Source organism: Cetorhinus maximus, chromosome 15 (genome assembly GCF_964194155.1).
Source record: "Cetorhinus maximus chromosome 15, sCetMax3.hap1.1, whole genome shotgun sequence".
NCBI lineage: Eukaryota > Metazoa > Chordata > Chondrichthyes > Lamniformes > Cetorhinidae > Cetorhinus > Cetorhinus maximus.
In genome coordinates this window covers 38,585,344-38,598,644 of record NC_135893.1, presented here as the reverse complement: position 1 = coordinate 38,598,644, position 13,301 = coordinate 38,585,344, and the positions used below count along the sequence as shown (strand labels likewise).

General features: G+C 44.4%; 1 protein-coding gene across 7 annotated transcripts in view; it reads left to right on the top strand.

Moving 5' to 3' along the window:
• The window catches only part of tmem269 (transmembrane protein 269), a 150,824-nt gene that overhangs the window by 44,343 nt on the left and 93,180 nt on the right, over positions 1-13,301 (top strand). Inside the window, exon 3 of one of the 7 annotated variants that reach the window (XM_078558291.1) lies at positions 7,191-7,292. The exons of the other annotated variants lie outside the window; for them this stretch is intronic. The gene's annotated coding sequence lies outside the window, so the exon portion shown is untranslated. The remainder of the gene's footprint in view (positions 1-7,190; positions 7,293-13,301) is intronic. 7 annotated transcript variants of the gene reach the window in all.

The following is a 13,301-nucleotide window of genomic DNA, read 5'->3' as shown; positions in this document are numbered from 1 at the left end:
ACTACTATGGAACACCATTTTCCTCCAGGCTGAAGAACAACTGTTCACCACTACTCTTCATTTCCTGTCATTTAGCCAGTTTTCTAAACAGGCTGCAACTGTCCCTTTTGTTCCATGGGTTTCAACTTTACTGGCAAGCCTGATGTGTGGAACTTCAGTGGTCCAAGATGAATATGCAGTAGAGTTCTTCTAATGTTCTTTAATGGCAAGCTACAGTTTTAGCTGGTATTACTCCAACTGTACTACTGCAAGCACTTGGAAATCCCTAAGCATTGGTTCTTGCCAATCTACATCTCAGTTCCCTGGACTAAGTGGGGTGGCTTTACAGTAAAAGAGTGCACAAAACTCTGAGCTGGATTTTTGCTATTGAGGTGAGAAGCTCAAATCAGGAAATCTCCTGACTTGGTGGTCTCTTCCCCTTTAAAAGATCCCCTGCTCACAATATTTTTGTTCCGGGGTGGCAGGGATGGGATGGAGCCATCCCCGCTGCCCCCAGAGACTGTTCAGAGGCACACAGAGGCGGGCAAGTGCTGAGGCAGCCTGATTAGAAGGCCCACCTTGGTCCTCTGAGACTTGAGATCAGTTGTATAAAAGACTGTTCGGCCCTCTGCCCCTCACCTCTCTTCCCCCCGCCCCCTCCCCCCATGCTCCCTCATACCCACATGTCACCTCCAATTCATTGTACTACTGATGCCATACACATCGCCTCTCCACAGCTACTCACTAAGGGCAAACCTCAGGAGTCATGCGAAGATGAAAAAAATAAACTGCTGACAACCTAAGAGAACTCTCACTTATACACATTTGATACTGAAAAATCTTCTCATTCATGAAATCCATTCAAAAAAATGTAATTCCCCCACCCCATGTGGTCAACCTGTTGTACAAAGAGACAAATGTCTATTCACTAACCATGTTAAAGACTTCTAATCCTTTAATGTCATCTTAAAACTGCCAATGAAAATGTGAACTCACCCACCCCTTGCTGAGATAGGTGGTTATAAGCATTTGAAACTCAGCCAAGCATTCATTATGGGCTCAGCTGTAATGACAACCCTTGGGAGGTGTCAACAATGAAGTCTTTTGAAACTGCAGGAACAGATGTCTAATGGATTATTCTAAGCTTCACCAAATGGCCTCTTAGTCAATGCACTTCAACAGCAGGTGTCTGCTTTTTTACACTAAATGAAAGCTGCAGCCTGTTTTGTTTACATTTTTAAAGAGATGGGGATTTAAATCACTTCAGATGATGACACTTAAACAGACCTTAATCACCCTTTGAGCGTTTATGCCTTCTCCCTAAAATCTTGGTTCCCACACTGCGAATTAAGGCCCTCGGACAACAAATATCGTGTCTGTTGGAACTCCACATTAATTTTAAATAGCCTTGCTGAGTTTGGGTTTCCTTCCTGTGCGATTCACAGCCTGCCCCCTTCCCCCTCCCAGAAAAAATGGGATCCACTGGAAATGCGGACAGGACTTCTGCAGCAGGGTTTAATGGCCATCAGGCTGGTAATTGCTTGAAGCATGCCTTTCGCTCAACTGGAAAAGAAGTCCCGCCTCCAGGAGTGGCCAGCCAACAAAATGGCCAGTGGCTTTCTGCCCAGGAGCGCCACTGGGAGCAGCGGACACAGCTGGGACTGCATTCAATTCCCAATCCATCATCAATTGAGTCGGGCAAAGGTAATTTGCGGGGTGGAGGATTATCGCTGGGGCCAGGCTGACAGGCCCTGATGGGGATCTGGGATATACAGGGTAGAGGAGAAGAAATGCAGGACTGGTAAGACCTTGGGGAGTGGGGGAGGGGCGGAGTAGGGGAGCCTCCAAATGGTGGGGGGGAAGGGTGGGAGTGGCATAAAGGAGGTAGTCTCCCCCTTGTCAGCCACCAGTCCAAGCATCAAGAGCAGCGGGCTTCACAGTTGGTGCATTTGGTGTGGGCTTCTCTGGAAGCCCTTTAAAGGCCAATTTGTATGTCACAAAGATGACCAGATAGTTTAGTTTGGCCCCCTGATGATGAAATTGCGGCTGGGGTAGGTGGATAATCACCCATGGCTTGGCACACAGTTTCTGACCCCCTCCAACGACCAATCCAGCCCTGGGGGTTGCTGTAAAATCCAGCCCCATTTGTGGCAGTGTGTGATGTATAGAAAACTATTTTTTGATAAGTTGTTCAACTTGTAATCATGTTAAGATAAATTATATTGTGGGACCTTTTATAGTGATAACTGACTTGGTGTAGTTTGTCGTCACTGTAGCATGAGTTTTAACATTAGAAGTTAGTTGATTAAAACATACTAGTTGAATGAAAGAAAGCATCAGTTCAAATTGAGTTAGTCCGTTGACATTGGAATCTGTTCACTGTAAGTAGGTCCCACTGTATCAGTTTTGGTTTTATAAAATTGAAATCGCTGAAGTGATTTGGAAAGGTTTTTAAATTGTCTGTTCAATGCTGCATATGCTTTAAACATGTTTGTTGCTGAGCAGAGAGAAGTGCTTCCCAACAGAGAGAGGTGAAAATCAACAAGGGACATGCCCCAGGCCACTCGCACAACTCCTAGCGACCAATGAAAGCAGCATTGGCGGATACCAGTGAGCAAGTCGCACATCTGCCTCTTGGCCAGAGAGTGGTTCAGGGAGATCTTAAAAGAGAGAAAGGAAAGACATGTTTGTGAGTCCGTGTATAATGACATACTGATTCTAGATCAATAAACAGTCAATTTCACAGATCAACTTCAGAGTGATTCAGTGAAGTACATCACTTGTTCTGACATGCTTTGTAACAATTGTTTCTTTCTCAACTGTTACATAAAGTTGAGAATGTCGATTTCGTTGTTAGCAAAAAATATATTTTGAAAAATGAATATTTTTGATTTATCAGTTTTGTCAGCAAGATTTCGTTTAACCTCTATCAATCTAATTCTAGGGATTTGCTTAATCTAACATATACTTTATTATATGAAATCTATTGTGTGTCACAAAGACCACTGGACAGTTTAAGAACATAAGAAATAGGAGGAGTAGGCCATTCAGCCTTTCAAGCTTGCCCCATCATTCAATGAGATCATGGTTGACCTGCCCAGGCCTCCAATCCTCTTTCATGCCAGCTCCTCATGGCCCTCAACTCCTGATATTTCAAAAACCTAACTACCTCCTCTTTAAATACTTTCAGTGATCTAGCCTCCGCAACTCTCTGGGTAGAGAATTGCAGACATTCACTACCCTCTGAGAGAAGAAATTCCTTCACATCCCAGTTTTAAATGAGTGTCCCCTTAATCTGTAACTATGCCCCCTAGTTCGAGATTCCCCCACTAGTAGAAACATCTTCTCAACATCTATCTTGTCAAGCCCCCTCAGATCCTTGTACGTTTCAATAAGATCACCCTCATTTTTCTAAACTCTGATGAATAAAAGCATAACCTGTTTAGCCATTCTTGATAAGTCAGTTTGGTTTATTTAAAATTGTAGTACGATTTTGTTCAAACATACACATTATAAGTATTATATCTATAATCATAGAAAGTTTAGGGCACAGAAAGAGGCTACTTGGCCCATCGTGTCTTTGCCAGCAAAAAAACAGTCAGCCAGCATAATCCCACTTTCCAGCATTTGGTCCGTAACGCTGCCGGTTACGGCATTTGAGCTGCATATCCAGACACCTTTAAAATGAGTTGAGGCTTTCTGCCTCTACTGCCCTTTCAGACAGTGAGTTCCAGACCCCTACTACCCTCTGGGTGAAAAAATATTTCCTCATCTCCCCTCTAATCTTTCTACCAATCATTTTAAATTTCCACCCCCCTAGTCACTGGCCCCTCTCTGCTAAGGTAAATAGGTTCTTCCCATCTACTCTAACCAGGCCCCACACAACCTTGTACACCTCAATAAACTCTCCCCTCTGCCTCCTCTGTTCCAAGGATAACAACCCTAGCCTATCCAACCTTTCCTCATAGCTGCATTTTTCCAGTCCTGGCAACATCTTTGTAAATCTCCAATGTACCCTCTCTAAAGCAATTATACCCTTTTGTAATGAGATGACCAGAACTGCAGATGGTACTCAAGTTGTGGCCTAGCCATTGATTTATACAGTTCCAGCATAACCCTCCTGCTCATTTATTCTATACCTCGGCTAATAAATGAAAGGATTCCATATGCCGCCTTAACCACCCTATCGACCTGTCCTGCTACCTTCAGGGATCTGTGGACATTCACTCCAAGGTCCCTCGTTTCCTCTACACCTCTCAGTATTCTCCCATTTATTGTGTATTCCTTTGCCTTGTGTGACCTCCCCAAATGAATCAGCTCACACTTATCTGGGTTGAATTCCATTTGCCACTTTTCTGCTCACCTGATCTCTCCATTGATATCTTCCTGCAGTCTACAGCTATCCTCCTCACAGTCAGCCATGTGGCCAATTTTTGTGTCATCTGCAAACTTCTTTATCATGCCCCCTACATTTACATACAAATTGTTAATATATACCACAAAAAGCAGGGACCTGATACTCAGCCCTTTGGAACTCCACTGGAAACAGCCTTCCACCACAAAAACACCCGTCAACAATTAACCTTTGCTTCCTGCCGCTGAGCCAATTTTGTATCCAGCATGCTACATTGTCCTGGATCCTGTGGGCTTTTATTTTTTTGACTAGTCTGCCATGTGACACTTTATCAAAAACCTTCTAAAATCCACGTAGACCATATCAACTACACCATCCTCAACAATCCTCCTTGTTGCTTCCTCAAAAATTTCAATCTAGTCAGTCCAAATCTTCCCTCAACAAATCCATGCTGACTATCCTTGATTAATCAGTGCCTTTCTAAATGACAGTTTATCCTGTGTCTCAGAATTGATTCCAATAATTTGCCTACTACTGAGGTTAGATTGACTGGCCTGTAATTGTTCCGTCTATTCCTCACTCCCTTTTTGAACAAGGGTGCAACATTGGCAGCCCTCCAGTCCTCTGACACTGCACATGTGATTGGAAAATAATGGTCAGACCTTACACTGTTTCCTTCCTGGCTTTTTACAGCCTGGGGTACATTTCATCTGACCCTGGTGATTTACCCACTTTCAAGGATCCTAATCCCATTAATACTTCCTCTCCCCCTGTGTTTATCATATCCAATACTTCACACTCCTCCTCCTTAACTACAGTATCTGCATCATCCCCCTCAGTTGTGAAGACAGACGCAAAGTATTTATTAAGAGCCATACCAACATCATCTGCCTCTACATATAGGTTACCTTTTTGGTCTTTTATGAGTCCTACTCTTTCTTTAGTTATCCTCTTACTCTTAATGTATTGATAAAATATCTTTGGGTTCTCCTTGATTTTACTTGCCAATATTCTTTCATGCCTTCTCTTTGCTTTCCTAATTACTTTTTCGATTTCACCCCTCCACTTCCTATATTCCTCTCGGCATTCTGTAGTATTGAGTTCTCATGTCTGACATAAGCATTCCTTTTCTGCCTTATCTTACCCTGTAAGCTCCTTGACATCCAGGGGGCTTTAGATTTGGCTGCCCCACCCCTTTTCTCCTGTGGGAGCATGTATACTCTGAACCCCTCGAATCTTCCCTTTGAATGCCTCCCACTGCTCTGACACTGATTTACCTTCAAGTAGTTGCTTTCAGCTCACATTTACTAAATCACTCCTCAGCTTAGTAAAATTAGCCTTGCCTCAATTTAGAACTCTAACTCCTGTTCTATCTTTATCCTTTTCCATAATTGTGTTAAAACTAACTGAATTATGATCGCTACCACCAAAATGCTCTCTATTGCCACTCATTCCACCTGCCCAGCTTCACTTCTTAAAACTAAGTCCTGAACTGCATCCTTTCTTGTTGGACTTGCTGCATACTGGCCAAAAAAAGTTTCCATGACTGCACCTTGAGAATTTTGCTCCCTCGATTCCTTTCACGCTAAAAAATAATCCAGATAATATTGGGGCTAATTAAAATCCTCTACTATTACTGCCCTATTGTTTTTGCATTTCTCAGAGATTTGCCTACATATTTGCTCTTCTATCTCCCTCTGACTGTTTGGGGGTCTATAATACACACCCAGTAGTGTCTGCCTCTTTTTTGTTCCTTCATCAGTTCATATGGCCTCATTTTATGATCCTTCTAATATAACATCCCTCCTCACAGCTGTAATTGCCACCAAAAGGGTTTTCAGTCTCTCGGAGGTACAGCTGGTGTGTCACCACTGCAAACTCATCCTGCAGGTGTGTGTTTACTTCCCAGGCAGCTCTCATGACTCCTACATCCTGTTATAATCTTGGTGGAGACCAGTAACTTTTAAAAAGAAATTTGAACTCCCAATTATCAACTGAAAAATTTATGCCACAAGATTTCACATTTTAAACAAAAACCTTTACTGTACAAGAATTAAACAAAACAAGTACTACTAACATAACACTGTGGCCCAGAACTTCTGCTTTCCAGGGGGTCGTACGCAGGTGGTATCCCAAAAGATGCGCTGGGAGCCCTCCAGAAGTCCCCAAGCAAGGACTGCAAGGGAATTGCTTGGGAAGTTCAAACTTCCGATGGGCAATTACTTTGCACTGGGAACCATCCGATACTCGGATTTAAGTCGGAGACTTCAGATGGTTCTGACTCTCTTGGAAGAATAGTTACTCAGGAAAAGTTAGAAGGTTCAAAACCACTTCTAACTCCTGGGTAGCTATACTAGTGATGACCCAACCCTCCCGATTTACCTCCAAGACCCTCCCCACCACCCGACTACCCTCCTCACCCCACCCCTTCCTACCCCCACCCCCTGACTGACCACTCGAACCCAACCGAACCTATCACCCCACCCCAGCCCATCCTACTCACATACCTTGTACAGTTACCTATTCCTGGCTTCTCAAAGTGGCTGGGACATTTAAACTTACCTGCTTTACGGTAGCTAGTGTTGTGAAAAGGGCAGGCCCCTACAATGTAAAGAAGACCTTGGGGACCCACATTTCCGAGGCCCGAGTCAGAAGGATGCATGAGAAATGTGCAGCTCCCAATTAAGTTAAGTAAAAAATGAAGCAGAGTGGTAATCCGACTGTGATTGCCACCCCTCCGAAGTTCTGTCCCTATATTTCATGAACACTTATTCTTTAAGCCCAAAAGTCTCAAATCTCAACAGACACTCCTCATTCTACTTTTATTTCCACCCAAGTGTTCCTTTATACTTTACAGGATCTTAAGGGCTCCGTCACTTCCTCTGAGACCAAACCAAGGTGTGCCACAGCTTTCGGGAATTCAATTTGATTGTACCCAGTGTTCCCACTATTCATTGAGGTATGAGATTTCTTGGGGTCTTTTCATTAGCATCTGGCTAGGCATCTCTCCAAACCTCCTTAAGCACCTCATGATTGTGGCCACCCGAGCTCATGCATGGGCTTCGCTGCATTCCTGCTTAGTCACTTCAACTCAGAAATACCCCTGGGGCTGAATTTTGACGCCTGTCGGAGGGTTGTGCAGGAGCGGGCGGGAGCGAGCGCAAACCTGATCGGCACCCCTGATCAGGTGCATGCCGTCATTTTACGTGGGTGGGCCAATTAAGGCCCGCCCAGTGTGACGCTCACCCGGAAGTGCTGAGCGCTCCCTGGGTGGGTGGGGGGGTGGAATTCCCTGAGTTGGGAGTGCACTCTTTCGCGTGTGCAGAAATCTCCCTGAGGCACCTCTGTGCCTCAGGGAGATTCGTTTAAGTTTAAAATTTCTAAATAAAGTATTTTAAAACTTTTAAAACATGTGTCACATGAGCTGGGGCAGATCAATGATATTTAAAAAAAATCTTATTGAATTTATAAACACTTCATGAAACCTCATCCCGCCCGTGGATGAGGTCCCGTGAAAAATGTGAAGACCGCCTGGGCTTTTCGCCTGCCCACCAACCTTAAGGTTGGATGGGCAGCTCATTTAATTGTTTAAATTAGTTTTTAACAGGCTTTTGACAGTTTGGCAGGTGCGCAGCCGACTCGGCTGCACGCCCACCGAACTGAAAATCTAAGTGACACGCGGTGACGTCGGGACACCCGCCCAATGTCACCGCTCGTTATTTTACGCATCGGCGAGCAGGCCCCACCCCAGCTCCCGAGATTTCAGCCCCTGATCTCTGATAGCCCTCTGTTCCTTGTCCATAGCTGCTTTACAGCACCTGACCCAATCTTCAACTGCCTGTCTCAAAGATGCTCCCTGGCTGCCTGTCTGTCTCTGTGAGAAATCACACAGATAAATCCAAAACAAAAGAAAAAGCTTCCTGCAATCTATCTTCACAGCAATGTGACATACCTGGGATGTTCCAGATAGAGATTTAAACTAAGTAACATAATTTCAAAATATCCCTTTGATTCTGGGACCCACATGAATAATTCATAGTTTGAATATGGCCAACTGCAATCTTACCAGGCTCACTGCTCCCTAATGAAGCTAAGAGAGGACCATCTGTTGTTTATTGTTTACACACCTCTAATTTTGACCCCTTTAAGTAAACATGAATCATTCGTTAAATTGTAATTATCCTAGAGGTGTTTATCAGTTGCTCAAACCAAGGTTTCTCCTCATTTATCATGCATTTAAAAATTCAATTCCCAAAACTTAAGGTTGTGATCTTAAAACATATGAATCATATAAATAAGAAATTCGTAACAATCCTCAATTGCTCTCAAATGCCACAACTTGCTCCCCCTCAGCAACTGTAGGGATGGCTCCTGGGGGACAGGGGATATACGCTCAAGGCCTGCCTAATGACACCTATGCAGAACCCACAAAGCCCATCAGAGGAGAGATACAATGCTTCCCATGCCTCAACAAGGGCAACAATAGAATAGACCATTGCAATGTTGAAGATGAGGTTCCGCTGCCTGGACTGCTCAAGTGCAGAGAGTCTACTGAATCATAGTGTCTACTGCGCCCTACACAGCCTTGCACTGCAAAGAGGTGAGGAATGGAGAGATGGAGGATCTGGAGGCCTCCTCAAATGAAGAAGGGGAAGAGACTGATGATCCTGAGGGAGTGCAAGGTGCGGCTACAGCTGCAGATATGAGAGTAATAGAACAAAGCACCAGACAGGCCTGTGAACATCCTATTGACACCCGATTCCAACATGAGTGAGGCCCTTGCAAGGTCTCTTGATCTCCTCCCCAATTAATGTTGTGGCATAAGTGTCAGCAGATCCGGCACACTCCTTCCAGACCAAGCTACATTCCCATGACCTCTGGCACATAGAAGGAAAAGTGCTGCAGGCCCTTGGCACAAGCAAGTCCATTTTCATGGCATCATTAAAGCCACACACACTTGTGATTTGGAAGGAAGTCACACATGATTCAATGACACACGCTCCAAATGCTGACAATGCCTTACTAAGAATTCTGTGCGTTCACTTGCAATATACGGTATGCTTCAGCTACCGATGCTGTTTAAACAACAGGTTCTGATAGAGGATAAGGGGGTAAACGCCACATTCCAGCTTGCCAGCTAGGTTCCAAACCCTTGACCTTGCAAAGGTTGCCTAAAATAGAAACCTGCTCATGTCAAGGAACCCACTAGACTCAGAAGATGCCACTACCTCAGAGGCCACACAATAAATGGAGTTCCTATAGGCCCAGATCACTCATCATTGCTAGTCAATGAAGTGCCATGCCTTTTAAGTTTACCTGTCTGTTTAGTGACTATTCAACACACATCACTAAAGTGAGCCACACCATATATTCACACATGACTTATAATATCATATAATAGAACGAGTCATAGAGGTCTACAGTACAGAAAAAGGCCCTTCAACCCATCGAGTCTGCATCGGTCGAACAAGTACCTAACTATTCTAATCCCATTTTCCAGCACTAGGCGCATAGCCTTGCATGGCATTGCAAGTGCATATCTAAATACTTCTTAAATGTAATGAGGGTTTCTGCCTCCACCACCCTTTCAGGCAGTGAGTTCCAGATTCCCACCACCCTCTGGGTGAAAAAATTCTTTCTCACATCTCCTCTAAACCTCCTGCCCCTTACCTTAGATCTGTGCCCCCTGGTTATTGATCCCTCCACCAAGGGGAGAAATTCTTTCCTGTCTACTCTACCAATGCCCCTCATAATTTTATCTGTTCCATCCTTGTCCTTTTCCATAACAATCTTGAATCTAATGGAGTTATGATCACTATCTGCAAAATGCCCCCCCTGCCCCCACACCCACTGATACCTCTACCACTTGCCTGGCTTCATTCCCTAAAATTAAGTCCAGGACCTTCTATGTACTGGCTTAAAAAGCTCTCCTGTGTGCATTTTAAGAATTCCACTCCCTCTAAACCTATCACACTATGACTAACCCAGTTAATGTTGGGGAAGTTGAAATCCCCCACTATTAATACCCTATTATTTTTGCACTTCTCTGAAATTTGCCTACATATCTGCTCTTCTATTTCTCTCTGACTGTTTGGGGGCGTATGGTACACTCCCAGCAATGAGATTGCTCCTTTTTTGTTTTTCAGTTCTACCCATATGGCTTCATTTGAGGAGCCTTCTAAGATGTCATCCCTCCTTACTGCTGTAATTGATTCCTTGATCAATATTGCGATACCCCCTCCTCTTTTACCTCCCCCCCATCTTACATGAAGACCCTATATCCTGGAATATTGAGCTGCCAATCCTGCCCCTCTCTCAACCATGTCTCTGTGACAGCAATGACATCATACTTCCATGTGTTAATTTGTGCCCTCAACTCACCTGCCTTATTCGTCAGACTCCTTGCATTAAAATAAATACCATCCAACCTTGCCAAATTCCCTTGTGCCTTAACTGGCCTATAATTTCTATGCCTTCCAGACTCACTTGCTCTCTCTTCTAATCTTGGCTGTGCATCTCCCCCTGCTGAACCTCCCCTCAGGACCCCATCCCCCTGCCAAGTTAGTTTAAACCCTCCACAACAGCATTAGCAAACCTCCTCTCAAGGATGTTGGTCCCATTCCGGTTCAGGTGCAACCTATTCGCCTTGTACAGGTTCCACCGCCCCAAGAAATGGTCCCAATGTCCCAGAAATCTAAAGCCAGCCCTCCTGCACCGTCTCTTTAGCCATGCATTCATCTGGATTAACCTCCTATTTCTATACTCACTAGCGCATAGCACCAAAGTAACCCAGTGATTACTACCTTTGAGGTCCTGTTTTTCAATCTGTTTCCTAGCTCCCTAAATTCTGCTCGCAGGACCTCATCCCTCTTTCTACCTATGTCACTGGCACCAATATGTACCACGATCTCTGTCTGTTTGCCCTCCCCCTTTAGAATGCTCTGCAGCTGTTCAGAGACCTCTTTGACCCTGGCACCAGGGAGGCAACATACCACCCTGGAGTCACATCTACGGCCGCAGAAATGCCTGTCTGTTCCCCTTACTATCGAGTCTCCTATCACTATTGCTCTTCCCCTTTTTCCTCCCCCCTCCCCATGCAGCTGAGCCAGTCAGTGCCATGAGCGTGGCTGCACTCCCCAGAGGAACCGTCACTCTCACCGTTTTCCAGTACAGAAAAACGGTTCTCAAGCAAGATGCACCCTGGGGATTTCCTGACTACCTGTCTGACGCCTTTCTTCTGACGGATGGTCACCCATTCCCTCTCTGTCTGCACTTCCGTGAAGTGTGAGGTGAACACGTGTAAAAATGTACTATCCATGAAACTCTCAGCCCCTCGCAGATGCACCTCAGTGCCTCCAGCTGCTGCTCCAGCTCCAAAACATGAAGCTCAAGTAGCTGCAGGTGGTGGGACCTCCTGCAAACGTCGGTCAGAATGCAAGGACCGTCTAGGATTTCCCACATCTTGCAGGCGGTACATTAGAGGACTGAGCTGCTCTGCCAGTGGAAAAAAAACACTTACTTTAAATTAAATGTAATTTTAAAAAAAGATAACTTACTTATGTACTTTAAATAAAAACTAGAACCCTTACCTTTCCTTAGTTTAACCTATTTTAAACTGGAGAAAAACACAGCCATTATTCACCAATCAGCTCTCACCTCTGTGCTGACGTCACTTTTTGAAGCTTCCTCGCACTCATGCTGGTTTTGATCTCTCTGCTGCTCTCTCGTGCTGTCTTCTGATGCCACTCTTGTTATTTTCAACAAGAACTGACTGCAGAACACCCTTCCCAGACTGCTTCACCGCGCTGCTGACTGCAGGACACTCTTCCCAGACTGCTTCACCGCATTGGACAACCGTGCCACCTTTTGTGACATGAGAATTTTTTCACCTTAAGTTTCCAAACTCTAAGTGCATCTGAAACTTTCCTCTTCCTCCCCACAATGCTGATTTTGCCTTGCATAGTATTGACTCAGTGTTGTCAAAACTATAGCCTGTTTAGACTAGGACTTCAAAACCATTCATTGTTGCAAATAATAAAACTACTTCCTCCCCCTGGAATTGTTCAGAATCTTATTTTATATTGTACGTTTTTACATAAACATGAGCAGGAGTGTCGTATTCGGCCCTTCAAACCTGCTTTCCCACTCAATAACATCATGGCTTATACCTTAACTCCATCTTCGCGCACCATCCCTATATCCCTTGATTCCCTTTTTATCCAAAAATGTATCGATCTCTGTCTTGAATACTCATAATTGTGCATCCCAGAGTGCTCTGCAGTAGAGAATTCCAAAGTTTCACAATCCATCAGGTGAAGAAATTTGCTCTCATCTCAGTCCTAATTAGCCTACCCTTTAGAAATAGTCAGACACCATGTCCTAAGGCTAAGGTAAATCTGTTCTACATCCCAGAGTACTTAAGGAAGTGGCCCTAGAAATAGTGGATGCATTGGTGGTCATCTTCTGACATTCTATAGACTCTGGAACAGTTCCTACAGATTGGAGGGTAGCTAATGTAACCCCACTATTTAAAAAGGGAAGCAGAGAGAAAACAGAGAATTATAGACCAGTCAGCCTGACGTCGGTAGTGGGGAAAATTCTAGAGTCCATTATAAAAGATTTAATAGCCGAGCACGTGGAAATCAGTGGCAGAATCGGACAGAGTCAGCAAGGATTTATGAAAGGGAAATCATGCTTGACAAATCTACTGGAATTTTTCGAGGATGTAACTAATAGAGTTGATGAGGGGGAGCCAGTAGATGTGGTTTATTTGGACTTTCAGAAGATTTCGACAAAGTCCTACATAAGAACATGTAAAATTAAAGCGCATGGGATTGTGGGTAGTGTATTGAGATGGATAGAAAACTGGTTGGCACACAGGAAACAAAGAGTAGGAATAAACGAGTGTTTTTCCGAATGGCAGGCAGTGACTAGTGGGGTACCGCAGGGATCGGTGCTGGGACCCCAG